We start from the raw sequence: 17,749 nt of genomic DNA, 5'->3' as shown, positions 1-17,749 counted from the left end.
CAAAATCTTTTGAATAGTCAGGCATTCCTAATGCAGGAGCTGAGCACAGGCAATTTCGTAACTTTATCCAGTATGTCATGCTTTCATCATCCCACTCAACTGGATCCTTAGCTCCTTTGTTGGTCATTTTTATTAATGGTTTTGCTAGGACTGCAAATCCCACAATCCACTGTCTACAGTAACCCACTAAACCTAGAAACATTCTGACTTCTTCCTGAATATGTGGCAATTCCATGTCTCGAATGATCCTAATTCTTTCTGAAGTAACTTTTCAGATACCTTTTTCTATCTGGTGCCCCAGATATTTCACTGAATTTTTACAGAATTGTAACTTGTCTGGTGATACTTTATGTCCTCCTTTGCCTAAGTGTTTCAACAATGCAATGGTATCAGTAACACAGTCGTTCCGACTTTTAGACGCCATCAAGAGGTCGTCTATGTACTGGACCAAAACCGATTCTCCATGTAAGACTAATGATTCAAGGCATCTCTTCAAAATCTGATTAAAAATAGAAGGACTCTCTGTGTACCCCTGAGGGACACGATTCCAGACGTAGACATGACTGTCAAATTCAAATGAGAAAATAAATTTGCTGTCTGGATGCAATGGGATGGAAAAGAATGCGTGACATAAGTCAATGACGGTAAACCATCCAGCATTCCATGGAATTTGGTACAAAATCACTGCAGGGTTTGGCACAATAGGACAACAAGGGACAACAATTGTGTTTACCTTCCGCAGGTCCTGCACTACCCTGCACTTCCCACTAGGATTTTTGATCCCAATTATGGGTGAATTACAACGACTGCTCATTACTTCCTGTATGATGTTGGCTTCTAGCAATCTTTTTATTTCAATGGCATCTCCGGCTTTCACTTCTGCACTCATTTCATACTGCCTAGTATTCGGGTAAACTGCATTTGGTGTTATGGCTATTTGAATCGGGTCTACATTTGCCATTAGTCCTACATCTTTTCCAATGAAATCCCACACCTCTGGTATCACTGTCTGTTGCAGCTCTTCAGGTAAATCTTGTATTGTTAATTTCTTAATTTCGGAGCCAGGCCTTAATAACATTAATTTGTACAGTCCATCTTTATCTGGGCTCTGTATTTCAACGCCTTTTGGTGTGCAAAAGATGGTACAGATCATTTTGCACAACAAATCACGTCCCAATAAGTTTACAGGACTGGAATCACAGACGACAAATCTGTGCATCTCTTTAAAATTTCCTATGGAAATCTCCATTGGTTCAGTTACTGGGGTACTAATTATCTGGTTTGACATGCCCACTACTTGGATTGCTTCTCCCGAGAGGGGTAGGTTTGGAACGTCTGCTGTTCTCACAGTAGAACGGGTAGCACCAGTGTCCAATAGAAAGGTGACATCATTTCCTTCAACCTTTCCTTCAATGTATGGCCCTGTCTGGTCTACCGGTAAGGAGGCGCCAAGTACGCACTCCTCGTCCTCCCCCCTCAGGCCTCGTCAGTAAGGTTCATCACAGAGGAATGTATCATTCAACAGGAATTACGAGGTTGCTGCATTTCTATCCTCCCTTCCTTCCCATACCTCGACTGCCTCATTCTGCTGATTTTTGTTCTTATAATTAGGCCTAGGTGCACGAGGCAACTGACTCTGTTTTACCTGTTGCTGGGTCTTTCGGGGCCCCTCTTTCTGCACCTGTGGATTTAAATCATTATTTGGGACATTACCAGTCTGTAAATTCGGACATTCGTCTCTCCAGTGCTCTACCTGACCGCACCCATGGCAGGGAAATTTCTTCATGGCCTCTTCTCGACTCATTTTAACTCGGGGTTTCCCTCCTCCCCCATCACTAGTGTTCGGGGTATTATTATTCATTTTACTTAACTGTTTTTCTTGTTGTTCTGCCAATTTCACTTGAGCCCACATGACTTTTTCCTTTAAGGCCTTTCGCTTATTCTCCATCTCATCTTCGCAGTACTTGGCGTACTTCAGGACCTCATCTACGGGTTTACCCTGCCAACAGATTTTGTTATCTCTAATCCACTGGGAGATCTCAGGTCTCAATCCCAACATGAATCGATAAATGAAATGGGTCATATCCTTCATTTCAATATTATCGATTCCACTGTAGGTCTTGAACACCTGTAACAGTCGCTCATAATATGAATGAACAGTTTCATCACGATTTTGGGTAGTTCTATCTATGTGGGTCCAATCAGTTTCTTTGGCTGGCACTTTTCCTTTCAAGTATTGTATTACCTTGTCATACTGCCTCATTACATTCGGAGAGGGAGCTCCTGTTCTTGAGTCTCTTTCATACTCCTCACTAGGCCAATCAACTGCAATTTTACATTCTGTCCATAAATCTACAGGAACTACAATGTCGAAGAACCCATCTAGGTCCTTCAGGAGGCATTTTTGAACTTTTACGAATCTCTCGACCTGCCTATACCACTCAACAGGCTTCTCTCTTAACTTTGGGAAATCATTGGTAAAGGATACAATATCCTGTCAGGACCATGGAACATGTACATATTTTCCTCCGGGCACTTCTCTCATGGGATACAAAGTTTCTGCTTGATCGACCTCTTTTAGGACATATTCAGAAGTCTTTGGTCTAGCCTTACTGTCTTCCTTTTTCTTTGCCCATCTGGCTTTCCATTTGTCTAAATCTCCCCATTTCTGTAACAGGTTCAGCAATTCTCTTATTTGTACCTTTTTCCCCTGACACATTCATGTTTTCTAGGTCTTTGTCAGAAAATTCTGCTCTATAAGGTTTTTGTAATACCTTGGATCGACTAACATCTATTCCCATATCAGCTGCTGTATCCATCAGTTTCTCATGGAACACTCTGGTGTTTCGGGTAAGGCTTTTGCATATGAACAACAACTCCTCTTCACTAAGAGTATTTAACCTGTCCAGTCCCACATTCCCAGCCATCAGTTCTTCTATTTCTATCCTTAGCTTGCAAATGTCTAATGGTTTTGGCTGGGGAGTTATCTTTTCTAATTCTCTGGTCCGTTGATCTATTTCTTCCGAAGTCACTACTATGGCACTTTGAGTACCTGAAGCTGTTTCTATCAGGACTTCCTTTGCACTAGTCTGCGTTCTTGTTCGAAGTACACTGCTCTCTGGTTCCCTTATGGGCAGATCCAACAGGGAGACCACAGATTCGCATTCACTTGCCTGATCATCAACTATGAGAGGCTCTTTTCTGGGTGGTGCTACAGTTGGTGTAATAACTGGCGTTTTTGGACTAGCCTGTCTATCCCCATAGAGAGGAACAACTGGACCAATAGTCACTGGGATTGTCAGAGCTTCAGGACTAGGGTTTAACAGGGATATTTTCTGAATGAGTTCATTTCGCTGTTTAATTAAAGCTTCCTTTTCTTGTTCCTGTAAAACCTTTTCAATCGGAGTTTCATGTATTACTTGTGGAACTAAAGGAGGATACAGACTTGGGGCAGTTGGGACTGTCGTTCCTGGTCTTTCATCACCAAATGGCCTATAGTTTGGGAAGGTTGTACCAGGCCTACAAAATCCCTCTTTACCTGCTGCATCTGTTTCACTGGCCCTTCTTTCTCTAGTGTGTCGGAAAAACGGGTTTTTCGAGCTCAGGGACCTAGATTCCTCATCATACAGTGGTGGATTTTTCATTAATAAATCCTCCAGGTATTCATCTTCAGAATCACCTGCTGACATTAGGTGTCGGGTTTTCTCGGTGCTTTTTCCTCCCTCTGGTTCGTTTATCCCAAATACTGGAAATAGTCCCTCGACCATCATATTCTGTCTCCACTGTTTCATCTTTTTCTCTCTAGCATCTCGCTGCAATTTCGGGTACCATTTACTCACTCCCTTATCCATTCTGGGTCTGTCTCGCTCTAAAGCCTCAATCTCCCATTCTTCTAAAGCCTCATATTGAGTCAATCTCGGTCTGGGATGTAAGTCATTCATTCGGGTCCTCAAATTAAACAAAATTCTACTGTTAAAGGTACCATCTAAGGGAAATGCTAGGATTCCGTCATCTTCAGTGTATTTTACCCAATTCTCCAGCCATACACAGGTATGATACCCTTTGTCAAACATCATGAATGATGCAGGAGTATTAGGTGGTGGAATAATTACACCTTCTCTAGTTCTAATGGGTTTGCCTTTCTTGAAATAATTCTTGATTTTGTCAGCAAAGGACATTTTCCTCTTGCTCCCGTACATATTGTAAGGACTACCTCTTAGCATCTGATCCTTGCGAAAACCTGAATGTTGTGGATCAGGTAAGAATTCAGGATACCACATAGACTGCGTAACCAGAAGTTCCGTGGTTAACTACGTCTTTTGTTTACAAACCCTCTTCCAATACCAGCGCGTCTTTTACCAGTTAAAACAACCAATCAACACTGTGATTGCAAACAATTTCAACCAATGGGTGCACGGCCTTTTTCGCGAGACGCGGTCTCACGCTCCGGCACTCACCCCTCCTTTACAATGCTAGCTTCGTTACACGCCCGCTGTTTCAACCAATACCAGCGCGGCACGGAGTGACGTCAGCGCAACTTCGCGACCGACTCCCTCCTTCACAAGGTAACGGAAACTTTGAATTTTTTTTTTTTTAATTTTATTTTTGTTGTTGCTAGCACATGGTATAAAATGACAGTTATTCGTTCAGCTGAGCAGCCTCAACATTCAGCTGCCTACGATCAATAGAGCAACTTTTGCATTTTACCCGCCCCAACTTAAAACTTGCTACTTCAAGGGTCAAAGTTCACGATCCGGCACAGTAGTCCAGTGTAACATTGGCGTGTCCATGGGCCTCTAGCCACGTTGAACGCACTTACTTGTAATAACATTCTCGCCTGTATTTACAGTGCCCAAGTCTTTGTGACAGGTTCCGTACCCGGGTTCCATCCCTCCCTCCCCCCCACTACTCCAGATCCACCTCGTCCCCAGAGCTGTCCCCATCCTCCTCCTCAGGAAGAGGCTCACAAATGTCCCCCCTATATGTGTTCCATGGTGTCCAAATTCTATTCCATTTGCGTGGATTAAGTCTTTGTTGATACACAGCCCTCTCTGTCACCATAAGCACATCCATGTTTCTGCACCACTGTGCCAGAGTTGGCGCCTCCAGTGCCCCCCAGTTTTTTGCAATATCACGCTTTGCCATCATTACGCCAATGACCACCCAACTCTTCGCATGTAGTGACAGGTCTGTTGGGCCCCACACATTTAGGAGGCAGATTCTGGGATCGGGCGTGAACAGGTTCTGAAGGGTTTGGCCGATCGTGCGTGTTACACACCTCCAGTAGTTCTGTATAGTTGGACAGGTCCATATAGTGTGGAACAGTGTACCCTCCTCCCCACAATTTCTCAGGCAATACGGGTGGTCTGCTCTGCGTATTTTGTGTAGTGTCGTGCGGGTGTAGTAGACCCTGTGGAGTATTTTAAATTGGACCAACCTGAATCGGGTGGAAATACCTGCCTCCCTGGGAGATGCCAGGGCTGCGTTCCAGTCTGCCTCGTCCAGGTCCCCAACCTCGTCCTCCCAATATTCCTTCAGTTTTCCGAGGGGATCCGGCAGGTTGTTTAGCAGTTTGCGGTAGGTGAGGGAGGTTGCGCTTGACTCCATGTAGTCCGTGAGCAATCGGTCCTCTAACGGAGCCGACTCCGGGGGTGTCACGCCTGGGTCCAACACTGACAAGAGTGCGTGTCTAATTTGTATGTATCTATATGTTTCTGTCACCTCAAGGTTGTATTGCTCCCTCAGGGTCGCAAAGGAGAGCACGCCTTCCCTCGTCCACAGGTCGCCCACCGTAGAGATCCCAATGGTGTCCCATTGTTCAAACCCTTTTGAACTGCGCAGGTTACCGAGGGCTTTGGTATCCCATAGTGGCGTGAGTTTAGTAATCACTCCCTCCCATGCCAGCCGTCTTTGCGCTTTGTGCCAGATGGCTACTGTGTGTTTGGTAGGTCCCTCCAGCTTCCTTGCTATACCTTTGTTGTAGAGTGGGGCTAGAAGGGTGGATGTGCCCAGTTGGCGTCTATCCGCCTCATACGCGGGGTCGTCCTGTGCTGCGTGGACCCACTGGTTGATCACCTTGAGGTGTGCGGCCCAGTAGTACAGTTCGAGGTTGGGGAGGGCTATCCCCCCACTATACCAGTCCCTGGTTAATTTCACCTGCGCAACCCTGGCTGGTTTGTCTCCCCACTGAAGGCCGGATAGTTGTGCCGACACTTGACGGAAGAACGTTACGGGGATCATCGCTGGCGTATTCTCTAAAACATAGAGGAAGCGAGGTAGCGCCATCATTTTGAAGAGCGCAGCTCTACCTAGGAGTGTCAAGGGGAGATTTTTCCAGAGGCGCACGTCTGATTTTAGTCTGTCTAGCTGGGGCTTAAGATTCAGTTCAAGGAAGGTTGAGTGGTCCCTCGTAATCTGTATCCCTAGGTATTTAAAGGAGAAACGTTCTATGAGCAGTTGGCAATCCTCAGGCAGGGCTGGAAGGTCGCCCTGCACCATATAGAGTACGGACTTGGACCAGTTAAGTTTGTAGCCTGAAGTCGCACCGTGGCGTTCGCACAGTGCCAGTAAGACCGGGATACTGTTCACGAGGTCCGTGAGGTAGACGAGCATGTCGTCGGCGTACAGGGATACCCTATCCTCCCATCCACCTCCCCACTGTATGCCTTTCAGCAGCTGGGTGGTTCTAATAATCGTGGCCAGGGGTTCTAGCACTAGGGCGAGCAGTAGTGGCGAGAGTGGGCATCCTTGTCTCGTGCCCCTTGCCAGCGGAAACTCCCTTGAAATATGTCCGTTCGCGGTTACCCGCGCCACGGGCTCGGTGTACAGTAGTCTGACCCACGATATGAACGTCGGGCCAAAACCCATGTGTTCCAGGACCGCAAAGAGATAGCGCCACTCCACCATGTCAAACGCCATTTTGGCATCCAGTGACAGTACCGCTGCCGGTTCCTCCAGCTGCGGGGCGCGGGCCAGCACTCCATGCAGCCGCCTCAGATTCAGCGCCGTGCTCCGGTGTGGCATGAAGCCCGACTGGTCTGGGTGTATCAGATGTGTTAGATGGGACAGCAACCTGGTGGCCAATAGTTTCGCAAGTATTTTACTTTCGGCGTTAAGGAGGGAGATCGGGCGGTATGATCCGCATTCCTCAGGGGGCTTGCCGGGCTTAGGTATCGCGACAATTGTGGCCGTGCGTTGGTCAGGAGGCAATCGGCCTTGCACCCGACACTCCTGGAACATATCGAGCAATGGTGCGGATAGCGTTTCGGACATGATTTTGTACCACTCTATCGGCACACCATTGGGGCCTAGCGCCTTCCCCGGGTGTAGCGCGGTTATGGCCATCTGTATTTCTTCCGCCGTCAGGTCGGATTCAAGCTCATCCCGTTGGTCTGGGGAGAGAGTGCGGACCGGCACTCCTATGAGAGACCTCTCTGCCATTTCTCGTGTGACCACATAGTCAGGGGAGTACACGGAGTGGAAATGGTCTGCCAGGAGTTCCACTATCCGTGCCGGACTGGTTTGTGTCTCACCACTAGGGTCCTTCAGTTGGAGTATGGCCCTCTGACCTCCCCGCGCCTTCTCCAGCCACGCCAGAAGTTTCCCCGCTTTATCACCAACGTCATACACCCTGCTCGTAGTTGCTGACATATTTTCTTTCACTCTACGACGCAGAAAGCCGGTATGACGTTGCTGAGCCAGCTGGAGCGCATGCTGGGTATCCCCAGTCGGGTTCCTTTCGTGTTCCTGTGTTGCCTTGTCTAGCTGGTCCTCTAGGCCCCCCAGTTCCTGACGCTGTGTGTGTTTGTGCTGTGTGATCACTGAAATCGCCTGTCCGCGGAGTACTGTTTTGTAGGCTTCCCACAGGATTGTAGGCGAATCCACTGATCCCACATTCTCGGTGAGGTAGGAGCGTGTGGTTCTCTTCAAAGCCTTGGCTATGCCTGGTTCCCTGAGGTAACCCGGGTAGATGGGGTAAACTCGTCTGTATGTCCGTTCCTGGTTGGACAGTGTCAGTGTCAGCGGGGAGTGGTCGGAGACCCCTCGTGGTCTAACCTGGGAATCAGTGAAACCAAGAAGACCCCCTCCCAACGTCAGGAAATAGTCAATCCGCGATAGGCTGTCGTGGACTGCCGAGTAGTATGTGTACTGCCGGTCGTCTGGGTGGAGTCGCCTCCATACGTCTACTAAGCCCTGCGCTTCCATTAAGTCAAGTAGTTTGGAGTGTCCCGGTGTTTGTGTACGCACTGGGTACCGGTCTAGGGAGTCTTGTGCCACTGCATTGAAATCCCCACCCATTACTAGGTCCCCCTCTGGAAGGTCTAATAAGAATTTCCCCAGTTCCGGGAAGGCTATGGTGTGTAGTGCCGGCGGAATATACACCGACACCACGTTGAGCGGTTTTCCCTCCCATTGCCCATGTACCGCTGCGAAGCGCCCTTGTGTGTCTACTGCAGTTGATTGGGTTATAAACCTGGAGGAACGGTGAATCAATATCCCGGTGCCCCGGGATCCCTTCGTGAACTCAGAGTGGACTAGCATACTGTAGCCTTTCCTGTCTAGGGCCTTTGTGGCCGTGCCGGTGAGGTGCGTTTCTTGTAGCAGGACCAGGGCGGGGTTCAATCTTTTTATGCTTTGCAGGACCAGGCCTCGCTTAATTTTATCACCCAAACCCCTCACGTTCCAGGACATGAGGCGTAACGGGGCCACCTGCCCTATATCAGTGCCCTCCCCCACCATGGCCGGGTATGTGGATGGAAGATTTCCGTGCGTGGAGGACCAGGAGGCCCGTGTATCGTAACCTCACCATTCTGTGTGTGTGTGCCCTATCGTAGCTATCATGACCCTGTGTAGAAACTAAGAACCAGAACCCCTTCCCACCCCCAACTCCCCCCCTCCCTGCCCCCCTGCTCAACGGACTCCAAACTGCCCGCCCCCCAAACTTAGCAGAGTGCCTGATCCCAACCCATAACATAGTACTTGCTCGCTGGGGTGAAGGTTTCTCCGTGGTCAGCGGCTCCCTTCCTCAGCTGCGGAGGCCCTTCCACCCAGTGTCCATGGCGGCCTTGTCATTTTTCTTTCTCCATCGGTTCCACAAACAATTGCAGTGTTTCATTGTTCTCCGTCTGCACTGTCCTCTTGATGTTCGGCCAACGGGGACTGGAGTTCTATATCTTCGTCGTTGGTTTGCGAGCCCTGTCGGGAGCCTGCAGCACGGTGTCTATTCTGTCTGTTGGAGCGACGAGGGAGGCCCGCTGTCCTCCATCCCTCCAGCCAGTCCCGCGCCACTTCCGGGGAATCAAAAAACCAAGTCTTGTTGTCGGCTACGACTCGAAGTTTGGCTGGGAAAAGCATAGAATATGGGATTTCTCTGGCTCTCAGTTCTTTTTTAACTTCAAAGAAGGTTCTCCTCCTCCGTGCAACCTCGGCCGTGTAATCAGGAAAGAATGCAAGTGTCGCGTTCTGGATCTTGATGGGAGGCGAGTTCCTTGCTGCCTGTAAGATGGCGTCCCGATCCCTGAAGTTGAAGAGTCTTGCTATTATCGGTCTGGGGTTAGCTCCAGTCTTAGGGCGCCCGCCCGGTACCCGGTGCGCCCTTTCCACAGTGAAGAAGGCGGAGAGTCCTTTGGGTTTCAGAGTCTCTTTGATTAGGTTCTCCACATAGAGGTCCATCGCCCTTGTGTCTTCCGATTCTGGCACACCTATGATACGTATGTTGTTCCGTCTCGAGCGCCCTTCCTGGTCATCGAGCTTGTCGCGCAGTTCCCTGTTTTCTTTCGAGATGCGCTCCATGCTGATTTGCAGCTCCGACACGTCCTCAACCAAGGATTTGGTTACCACCTCCATGTTATTCACTTTCTCCGTCATCTTGTGAAAGTCCGCCCTTATAAGTGTGATCTCGGCTGAGATTGATCCCACCGTGGCTTGTACCTGTGTGAGGGCTCGCATGACGTCGTCAATGGTCGCCTTCTTGCCACCGGTCACTTCGGCCGTCTTGCCCGATTGTGGTTTGGCTTCCTGCGAGGGTGAGCCTGGCTTTTCGTACGCGAACCGGTCCAGGCGCGTCTGTGCCGCCGCGTTTTTAGGCCCCTTGCCGGCCATCTCAGCGTTACTCGGGCTGACTGGACTTTATGTAGGCGCCGCTCCTCCCTATCCTCCACACACAGCCACCCGGGGGGTTGTCCTGGGGCACACGCTGGGTGCCGGAGCGAAGTGTAACGCCTGAGAGGTGCTTTGGTTGCTGCGTCCAGTAGTGAAATCAGGCTGGACAGGGCGTTCGCTGTATGGTGGCGTGGGGTTGCTGGTCAAGTTCTGGACTGGTGTGTGGGGTATGCAACTGAGGACTGCTGCCTTCCGCCCCCCTGCCGTTCCACGCGTGCCACCCCTTGTTTGCGGCCATTGGGACTATTGCTTGGGCCCGTTGGTGGGGGGGCCCGAGTCACTGCCTGGTATATCCCACTGGGCTCAGGAGAAGTACTCCGTGCGGGCGCTTTCCTGCCCACAGCACCCAATCCTGGCGGGGGTGTCCCAAGGTCTATTTGGCAAATGTGCTCTCTGCCGCTCAATGCGCTCGGGGGGAATCGCAGTGCGGTGTATGGAGCCGCGCGGATCCTCTGACGCCTTCCCCGGCGCTTCGGTCACTGCCGTCCAAGATGGCGGCTGCCGCCTCGGTGTTTCTGCTCTGCGCGCCGGCCTTCGCTCACCCCTCACCTCAGAAGGACCCCCCGCCTGGAATCTCGGGCTCCCGATGTCCGGCGATGGTGGCTGGGTGCCCCGGTCTTTCCGGCCGCCGCTCTTCGTAGCCGGGCACTTCCGGTAGTTTAGTGCCGAGACGGGCCACTTCCTGCCCGGCCCGTCGCTTACTGTGGTCCCCGGTCCGGATGCTGCGGATAGGCCCACACGGGGGACTGTCAGAACCGTGGTTCCCGACCTCGGATTGAGGTCGCGCTGGTCCGGTTAGCTGCCGCCCGGTCCTGGGCTTCGTTGCCTTCCCGCCTGGGAATTTTAGACAACGGATGGATGTCCGGATTTATCTGGGAGCCGCTTCAAGCACGGAGCTCTCCCTCTAGGCTGCCGCCATCGCCGGCTGCTAGCCACGCCCCCCCGAAACTTTGAATTTTTCTTAAAGTGCAAGTGCTCAATTTAGTTAACAACGTATAACATTCGCCACTGTGCTCGAGAGTCTAAAAGAAAGTAAGTTTTTTTTTGTTTCACTGCAAGTAAACCTCTTCTGTCTACTTTTCTTACACTACGGATAGACCCAACTGCCTACCCTTCACACAAGCATTAGAGAACCTGTTACTTCTTTGACTCATCCATTCTTTCCGGGATATATACTAAGTCTAAAGTTTCACCAAGGCACTCCTTTGCTATCACTCAAGCTCCAATGAACCTACTACTCCTTCCTCGTGTGACCCTTACTAGGTAATATCACAACGGAAGTTTCATTAGCGAACTTGTTGCTATCATTTATTCAACTATTCATTCAGAAAATCCTAATTAGCGCTTCCGGTTCTACCTAACCATGCACTAATCTTCCTCACAGCAAGCGACCTCACAGCCGAGTGGATTCTGCTTACCACCCGCTATTCTATTCCCCGGGGATTCCAGACAACATAGAACAATCACTAACAATTTGTTAATAAACCTTTAATATAGCAGCATTTTATAAAAACATTTAAACATTTCATAACAATTTAAACCCAATCATTTTCAGTTGATCGATCTTAAAGGAAAAATTACTTTTAGCAGCACATTTAAATGTTCACAGTTCTCACCAATTAGCCTATCTACCTGTCTCAATTAGTCCTAACCATCCTCTGGCTGCCAGAAAATTACTGATAGAGCACGCAGGTCACCCGATCCTTATTTACCAAATATATACGCTACCGGGCCCATCAATAAAATTTTTCCATAAATCCGGTAACCTTCACAGCGCTATCAGTAATTCGGGGTTCTTACTTTCTATATATTTCATGTATACCTGACTTACCAATCCTCGAGAACAGGTACCTATGACCACAATGGATCAGGAGCTATATTTAAGGCTCAGGCAGATAACATTAATACCATATACATTTAATTTGTTCATAACCTTGTAATAACCACAAACACAGGAAGTTTTTGAAAGCTTTATCTAAATCATAAAAGGTTGTTGTATGCCATGAGAATGAAATTTACACAGATCAACACATCTATAACCAAGATCAGAAACACAATATAACTATGAATCAGCGCGAGAATCATTTAATATTCAGAAGGATACCATGAGAAGGAAACATGCTATTCAGATCTAATAGAGTCGTATTTCATCAATAAAGGATAGGTAAAAAACAAGGGAACATACTACTAAATGCTTATTGGAATTTTCTGAGAGATTTTGGGAAACAAGTGTTTCAGAATAAATGCAATTTCTATAGGAAGGTAACAGTGGAACATACTAAATATGCAAGCAATTCAGCATTTAAGTAAGGGTACGGGAGAGATAAGGAACATGCTAGAAAATGACCTTCATCAGAGTTCAAACAGTCAGAGATAAATCACAGGCAAGATTGCTTTATTAGGAAAATAGGAGAGAAAGATTTAGATGGACGAACACCCACATATAGTTTATATTTACCTAGGACAGAATGAGGACTAACCCTGGCCACGGGTCAGCTAGGAAAGGCGGGAAAGAACCCTCAAGGACTTGGAATGCCAGTAGGCGAGCAGGTACAGCTCATGGACAGTCAGGACAGGATCACCCCGGGAAATGGATCAGGACTGTTCTCATTTAAGGGTACGACCAACACCTGCAGCTTCAGATGCAACACCTGCGCTATGCCATCTCTGCAAGGAATCTGCCAATAACCCCGATTGGGTTCTCGAATCTCCAGCAAAGTGCTTCGCCAGCACTTAAAGGTTTCTCCACCCCAGACTAAGTTTGTGGAAATTACGGACAGAGTGCTCCGCAGCTCTCTGTATCAATCACCTATAGAGTATGTAGGGTCAGTGACAGGTCAGCTACTCAGACAAGTCGGACAAATTCTCTAGCTAAACCTAGGCCAGTTATACTGTTTTTGGGTCAGTAGACCACCCACAAATGTTGCAAGTGTAAGAATCCCCGATTTCGGATTGGACAAGAGAGGCAGTTAGGTCATTGTCACCACCTACAATTTGGTGTTCCCAAAATTAATATTCAATTTCTTGAACCCACCCCTTACATTCCAGTTCCCATGGCATACGAATATGAAGACAATAGCGCACACAGTAAAATATCAATATTGTAACAATTTCAGGTGTAGATTTGAGTCTTCTCTCTGGGCCGTAGGTTGGTTCCCAGGAGCATCTCAGCTTCGGCAGCCATCTGGCTGAGTTCCACTGCTGCGAGACTCGCATGTCCCCCATCACGTGATTGGTGACACATGGGCTTCCAAGATGGAGTCGCACCTCTCCTCCCAGACCCCCGGAGAATGTTACATGAAAAGTAAGCGAAAACAATTTAGAAACACAGAAAAAATGAATACACTGTATACCATGATTGACTTCACTGCACCCCTTACTTTATAATATCTATAGCATTAGGAGTTAAGCAGAAATAAATAGCTGAGCCAAAGCAGCGGTGGCAAGCAAAGAGCATGTTAAAACAAAGCGGCCATATTAGCAGTACTGCGCATGAGCGACAAGTTCCCTCCAGAACTACGAGTGTGTCACATCACATGGGTATGACCGACGCATGCGCAGACTAGAATCCCGCATAGCAGCGACCATTTCAGTTGCAAGAGTAGTTAGGATTAATAAACACATAGGCAAGCGTCTCTGGGACACCCGCGTGTAGTGTAAAAGTGCAAGATTAATAAACGAAACAAGTTGATTACTATATTAATGTTATGCGAGGAGTTTGAATTCAAGGAAGTTGCGTAACGTGCGAATCCTTGCTCCATCAAGGGCTCGCCTAAAGTCAGAGTGCCAACGTCCAGACCATGCCCACAAAGTGGCCATGACCCCTGACATTGACACCTCCATGACAACCTTCCTGAAGAAATATAAGAAGGACCCCAAGAAGGGGATTGATCGCGTGCTTAGGGCGTGCCAGGACAAGGTCCTCGACCTTTCGGGCCCCTTGGCAAAAATACTGGAATTGGCCCTCCAGGCTCAAGAAACTGGCGCCGCCATCCATCCCGAAGGTCTGGCTGGCTGGGCGCAGCGAGCTATCTGCATGCTTGGGAACGCTAACTTCGCCCTTGCGTATGAGAGAAGGAAGTCTGTCCTATTGCGTATTGATCCACAGTTGGTGGAGTTGGCCTCTTCAGATCCAGGACCTCTGGCCGTGGTGCATTTATTTGGCGACAAATTTGTTAAAGACATTGCGAAGTTTTTTAGCACTTCTGCGTCCCTTGACAAGTCGCAAGCATCTCTGAAGATAGTTCTACATCAGGTCTCTGGAAGGGCCGGGTGTGGCAGGGGACGTTCGACCGGCCGCTTCTCTAATAACAGTCCCCAGAGAGGATACACCCCTCGAAGTGGCAGAGGGGGATACACCCAGGAGCCCGACCAGGTGGATTCAGAGGCCGCTTTAATCGAGGGGTCAACCGAGGCTACAAGAACTTTGATAATCAGTCCTCTGGTAAGTCCGATGAGTCATGTTATGCCTCGGGGGGGGGGGCAGATTGAGACATTTTGTAAGGAATTGGGAGACCCTCACGTCAGACGTTTAAATCCTTAAAACGGTTCAGGGGTATTACATAGAGATGACCGAGTGTCCTCGTCAAGCCTTTCCTCCTCAACCTCTCCTTTTTTCCCATCTAGAGCAGAGCTTTATAGACTCAGAACTAGAGGAGTTGCTAGCCAAGCAAGCCATTGCTTTAGGACCCTTCATTCCAGGAGGTTTTTGCAGCAACGTCTTTTTGGTTCAGAAAAAGGGTGGCGGCCAACGCCTGGTTCTAAATTTGAGAGATTACAACCCCTTTGAAGTGTATCGTCAATTCAAGATGGTGGGTATTCACCTCTTGCGAGATCTCCTGCTGGAGAAGGACTGGAAGGTCCGCCTGGATTTAAAAGATGCTTACCTGACGGTCTCCATTTGCCCCTATCATCAAAAATTCTTACAGTTTCCTTGGAAAGGGCAATGGTACCGATATCGTTCACTCCCCTTTGGCCTCTCCTCAGCACCATGGGTGTTCACCAAACTCCTCAAACCAGTGGTCTCTCGCCATCGAGAGATGGGGGTGTGCCTCATTGTTTACCTCAACAACATGCTGATTCTGGCGCAGGATCGAGATCTCCTCCTCACTCATCTTGAGTGGACAACGTCCCTGCTACAGAATCCGGGGTTCATTATCAATGCCAAGAAATCTGTGATGTTACCAAGCCAACAGATGGAATTTCTGGGCTTCATGATAGATTCAGTATCCACTCAACTCCTTCTTCCAATGAGCAAAATCAGGTCCATAAAGAGGGAAATCAGATCCACCTTAGCCATGGAGATGATTTCTTTGAGAGTGCTGGTGAGAATTGTGGGCCTCCTGGTCTCCTCAATCCAGGCTATCTTCCCAGGACCTTTACATTACAGGGCCCTTCAAAGGTTAAAAATCTTTTATCTGAGGAAAAACTATCATTACAACCATCTCATTCCCCTAGCTCCGGAAGCTCGAGAGGAACTTCTATGGTGGTTGGAGCACATGACAGCTTGGAATGGGCGAGTAATCTTTGGCTCCGCCCCGGACGTGGTGATCGAATCCGTCGCCAGTCAGTGGGGTTGGAAAAACAACAATTGATGGACAGAATGAAGAACAATGTCATACATTCACCCAGTACAGAGATCCGGGCCTAAATCCATTGTTTTTTTGCCCTCCACACCACCCCAGTTCAGACATGGCCATATGCAAATCAGCCTTGACCCTGTGCCTCATGGGAACAGTCCAGCCCGAACTGCAAGGCCATGTCTTTCCTGGACCGGAATCAAGCATCCTAGGACCGGTTTCTGGCTATCAGCCTTCTTCAGCCAGGATAGCTTAACTCCAGTGGTGTGGAGCGCATGGGACTCACGTCTGAGCATACCCATCCCACTCGGGGTGACAAATGCAAAAACAACAATTGATGACAGAATGCAGAACAATGTCATACATTCACCCCAGTACAGAGATCTGGGCCTAAATCCATTGTTTTTTTGCCCTCCACACCACCCCAGTTCAGACATGGCCATATGCAAATCAGCCTTGACCCTGTGCCTCATGGGAACAGTCCATTCCGAACTGCAAGGCCATGTCTTTCCTGGACCGAAACCAAGCATCCTAGGACCGGTTTCTGGCTATCAGCCGTCTTCAGCCAGGATAGCTTGACTCCAGTGGTGTGGAGAGCATGGGACTCATGTCTGAGCATACCCATCCCACTCGGGTGACGAATGCAAAAACAACAATTGATGGACAGAATGCAGAACAATGTCATACATTCACCCCAGTACAGAGATCTGTGCCTAAATCCATCGTTTTTTTGCCCTCCACACCACCCTAGTTCAGACATGGCCATATGCAAATCAGTCTGATCCTGTGCCTCATGGGAACAGTCCAGCCCGAGCTGCCAAGCCATGCCTTCTCTGGACCGGAAACAAGCTTTCGAGGACCGGTTTCTGGCATTCCAGCCGTCTTCAGCCCGGCTTGCTTGAATCCAGTGGTGTGGAGTGCATGGGACTCACGTCTGAGCATACCCATCCCACTCGGGGGGACAAATGCAAAAACCACAATTGATGGACAGAATGCAGAACAATGTCATACATTCACCCCAGTACAGAGATCTGGGCCTAAATCCATCATTTTTTCAGTGGGGTTGGGGCGCTCACTGTGTAGAATTTACCACAGGAGGAAGATGGTCAGCAGACGAACTCAGCTTACACATAAACTGTCTGGAGTTGTTAGCAGGGTCCTTTACCATCAGGTCTATCTCACAGCTGAGGAGCAACTGCTGCATTCTGCTGCGAATGGACAATGTCTCAGCGGTGAGATACATCAACCGCCTAGGGGGGACGAGGTCCCGCATGCTGGTACACATTGTGAAAGAATTTTGGCAGTTTTGCCTGGATCGCAAGATCTCAGTGGTGGCAGAGTACCTGCCCGGGAAGTTCAATCAGGTGGTGGGTTGGAACTCCCGGTTTCTGGGCGACTTCAGCGATTGGAGACTTCTACCCTCGCTGTTTGCGCAGATCATGGATATGCAAGGTCCCTGCCAGATAGATCTCTTTGTCTCGCGCCTCAATGCCCAACTTCCCCAGTTCTTCAGCTGGAGACCGGATCATATAGCGATGGGAACGGATGCGTTCCTGCAACATTGGGGACAACAGAGGAATTATGCATTTCCTCCGTTCACGTTGATACCAAGGGTGGCGGCCTTTGTCCGGCCCCAGAGAGCTTCTCTAGTACTAGTGACCCCGTTTTGGTCGACTCAGACTTGGTTTCCCACTCTGTTGGAGTTGTCTGTAGACCTTCCCTTCCAGCTTCCAACTCTCCCGACTCTTCTCCACGACCCAGTGGGGTCATGTCATCCCTTAGTCCTGCAGAACCAGTTAACATTGATGCTCTACGGAGACCCGAGAGCATTGCAGGACTTTCACAGGCGGCTGCCAATTTTATGCAACAAGCGTGGGCTCCTTCCACTCCAGAAACGATATTCTGCTTCATGGAAGCAATGGGTGGGTTGGTGCCTTTCAAAACAGGTGAATCCCGTGGGATCATCTATAACTGAAGTGTTGAATTTCTAGTCTGAGTGTGCTGAGTCA

The sequence above is a fragment of the Lissotriton vulgaris genome, chromosome 8 (genome assembly GCF_964263255.1).
Source record: "Lissotriton vulgaris chromosome 8, aLisVul1.2, whole genome shotgun sequence".
NCBI lineage: Eukaryota > Metazoa > Chordata > Amphibia > Caudata > Salamandridae > Lissotriton > Lissotriton vulgaris.
Note: the sequence above shows the minus strand (reverse complement) of the source record.